At 32.8% G+C, this 3982-nt stretch overlaps 1 pseudogene; it reads left to right on the forward strand.

Annotated features, from left to right (window-relative positions):
* Positions 1 to 471: 471 nt before the first annotated feature.
* LOC107287070 lies at positions 472 to 1616 on the forward strand (annotated as a pseudogene).
* The last annotated feature ends 2366 nt before the right edge of the window (positions 1617 to 3982 follow it).

The raw sequence follows: 3982 nt of genomic DNA on the forward strand, positions 1-3982 counted from the left end.
CAAAATAATATACTACCTCCTTTTTAAAAAATGGATGAAAATTACAGTGGTCTTATTGTTGAAATAATTGATTTTGGAGTTACCTTGTTGACTTACATTGAACTATTGTAAAGTCAGCTGTTTAAAGCTTAGAGTCTCACCTTTCTGACCCAAAATAACATTTGCTGCAAAGTCAGTGCCATGAATTGTATTGAATTTTCTTGTTTTAGCAAATGCGATTCACACTGCTATGGCAAAATATTTTCAGCACTTAGTGTCTGGGACTGAGTAACAGCAGAAAGTTGATTGCATGATATATTTTAGAGATTTTCTTGTTTTATCACGATGTAGAAATGTTTTATGTCTGTACATAATGTAGGTGTTGTTCTGTTATTGGCCTAGTTATAAGTTACAGTCACCAGTTCAGAAAACAACAAACCCTTCACACCTCAGCTTTCCTTGTGGTAATTTTTTTCCCACTTTGATTATTTTCAGGATGAATTTCATCCCTTCATTGAAGCACTTCTTCCCCATGTCCGAGCATTTGCGTACACATGGTTCAACTTACAAGCTCGAAAGCGAAAATACTTTAAAAAACACGAAAAGCGCATGTCAAAAGAAGAAGAAAGAGCGGTGAAGGACGAATTGCTAAGCGAAAAACCTGAGGTTAAACAGAAATGGGCATCCAGACTTTTGGCAAAGCTTCGGAAAGACATCAGGCCTGAGTATCGGGAAGATTTTGTTCTAACTGTGACAGGAAAAAAACCTCCTTGTTGTGTTCTTTCCAATCCAGACCAGAAGGGCAAAATGAGAAGAATTGACTGTTTACGGCAGGCAGATAAGGTCTGGAGGCTGGACCTTGTTATGGTGATTTTATTTAAAGGTATTCCGCTCGAAAGTACTGATGGCGAACGCCTTGTAAAGTCCCCACAGTGCTCAAATCCAGGGCTGTGTGTACAGCCCCATCACATAGGGGTTTCTGTTAAGGAACTCGATTTATATTTGGCATACTTTGTGCACGCGGCAGGTAAGTCCCTATATTTAACATTGTCCACTGTTGAATACGTTTGTTGTGCAAGGATTTAACCGAATGGTTATTCCAGTGCGAGGCGTGCTTGCACCTGACCATGTAAGTTAATTAAACTGTGTTGCTTTGCACTGTGTCTCTGGTGGTGGTCCAGATGTCCTCAGAAGCAGAGAAACTATAGATTGTGTAAAACTGCAACATTGTTAAAAAAAAAAGTGATTGTGGGAAGAGTGGTGTCTTTCACTATAGGCCTAATGTGCAGTGTACCTAAAGCATCTTTATTAGAATGCCTTTCGAAAATGCTTGTCACTAGAATGTTGTGCATTTTTTAGAATTATTTTTTCATTTGATGTAAATTTGGCCATGAAGAAAAGAAATGAAAACAATATTTATGATATAAGCCAAGTGTTTAATTGGTTAGCATACCTAAAAAGAAGTGTACAAAGACGGAGGCCTTACCAGCTGGTATATATAGCTATAGATTAAAGAAATTTCTGCTTAATGAAGGAAGAAAAATTAAAAGACATTCTTAGTAATTGCTCTATATAAATAGAATATTATTGATTTTAAAGTATGGTTTATTAATTTTACAGTGCTGCATGTTGGAAAATGGATATATGCATTTTTTTTTCTTAATGCAAAACGATACATTTTTCTGTAGCCTGCTTTGAGGAAGTTTGTTATCTTACGACTTTTGGAGGCTAACATAAGCACCAGAGTGATATTTCTAAGCAACTCATTGTAATTTAGTTTTTCTAAGAGTTCAGTTTATTTCAGATGTGGAAAAGAAAAGACATAGGTTTTTCAATTTGTTAAATGCATACATCTGTGTTTGTATGCAGCCTTTTTAAATGTGAGGCATATTGTTAGCTTTTAAGTGGTTTTGTACAAAAGTGAAGTTGCCTGTGTCTCTTAACAGCTTTATATGTATTAGTGTTACTGTGATAATTGGTATATGCAGTTAAATTTTTGGTTTTGTGCTATGGAATCACACAGAGTGGTGTGCTCTGAATATGAACTATTATGCACTTTTGACTAATGAAGCCTCTGAAAATATTGAGAAAGAGATGATTTTAAAAAAAACAATACTGTAAGTCAATGACTTTTATTTGGGATCTCTGTTTTGTGTGTAATAATGACTGGGTTTTATTAAGTGCAAATGTTTATAATAGATTGTGGCCTCTGTGAGAGTTCATAGCTATATATAGTGTGCCGAGTGGAAAAAATCATGAATTAAGAACAGATTTAAAAATACAAACGTTTAATAAATTTGGTGTTAAGGGCATATTGCAAACTCTTTTTGCACATTTGTTGTTGTATAATGCAAATTTTAAATTGATTTTTAAAGGATCCATGATATTTCATTGAAAGTATTTGTTAAATGCTATTTCTTTCTTACTTTAGTTATTTAAAGTTGTTAATCACTAACATTGCAAAAAAGCTAAACAGCTATAAAAACTTTTCTAAAACTATAACCATTCTATAATATTATTAGAAAAAATAAAATGCACAAAGTGGAAAAAAAAACCAATGAATGCAAGTAGGCCAAATATAACCCCTTGCTGTCATTATAAATGTTAAGAGCATATTGTTATATTTTAATTACTACTCTTCTGCTTTGCTATCACTGAAGAGTACCAAATCTCATTTTGAATACCTTTTCAATTGTTTTGAAAACCAACTAAAGGTATTCAACCATATAATTCGTTTAAAACTTAATTCATTTGAGTTCAGCAGTGCTTTTATATAAAATACAGGTGGTACTTGTAGTTTTGTTTATAAATAAAAATAGATTTGTATTGCTTTTAAAGTGTGCATTATTATGGGTTTATTACATGTATGTATTGTATCACATGTTTTATGCCATGTTTTGGAAAATATTTCAGTAATCACCTGTAAAGAATGAAGGGCATTCCTATTATCTTTATATGCAAGATATCACTGGCAGCATTCATTATTTGTGAACGAGGAAGAAAGATTGTATTTGACATCTGCTTTATTCTTATATTTCCCAGAATCCTTTGTCACCCCAGAATACCAGTGAGGTTCTCGCTAACTGCCCTTGGATAGCTGTAGTAATGAAACCAGCATTTATTTAATTATTTTTTATTTATTTAATTTATTAAATTTGTAGAGCCACCCAACTCACATGTATGTGACAGTTTACAGTTTACATCAGATGCGAACACTAACACAAGTCTTAGACATCCATTGTTGTCAGATGTTTCCAAATGGTGATAACCTATTAATTATAGTAAGGAATTTGCCAGTATAAAATGAAGAAATAACACAAAAATCAGCTTACGTGCAGTGATAATTGAAGAGCAATTCAGAAATCCTCAACATTTTTATGTGATAAAACTTTGTCAGAAGTTATCAGAAATGAACAGAAATTCACATTGTGTAAGATTTTTCTCACATGTGTACTAAAACTATTGCAATATCTTCACTTCATATATTATTACTATTACTTTATACTCTTCTGGGGTAATTTAATGCTCAACCCATACTAGACAAGCTGTCCTTTTTAAAAGTTCACTTTTAAAAGTTCACTGTTGATTTAAAATCTCTGTTTTTCTTCATTTTTCTTTTTTTAGTCTAGTTTAGTCTTAACTTTTAAAATTATTTAGCCACCTTGTCCTATTCAAAGTAGGCTAAATCACAAGAAATATTGGTCCTATGTAGTAACAAGTAAATGCAATTTTGTAATAAAAAATATTTTCCTTATATTAAAAAAAAACCTGAGTACTAAGTCATTCGCTTGGAGGTCTCAAGATGTTGTTCTGATTTTACAGTACTGAGGGGGGGGGAAAGCTGATTCTTGTGAACCTTCATTAAAAAAGGGATCTGTATCTATATCTGTATTCTTTTAATTCTGCTTCAAATGACAAGTTGGAAATGACTGTGGCAAACTGTATTTCTTTGTGGGAGTATAAGTCTCCAGGAAATTTATGACCAGTCTTTTACCAGATGATC

The sequence above is a fragment of the Protobothrops mucrosquamatus genome, unplaced genomic scaffold (genome assembly GCF_001527695.2).
Source record: "Protobothrops mucrosquamatus isolate PMUCROS unplaced genomic scaffold, P.Mucros_1.0 scaffold347, whole genome shotgun sequence".
In the NCBI taxonomy this organism is placed as follows: domain Eukaryota; kingdom Metazoa; phylum Chordata; class Lepidosauria; order Squamata; family Viperidae; genus Protobothrops; species Protobothrops mucrosquamatus.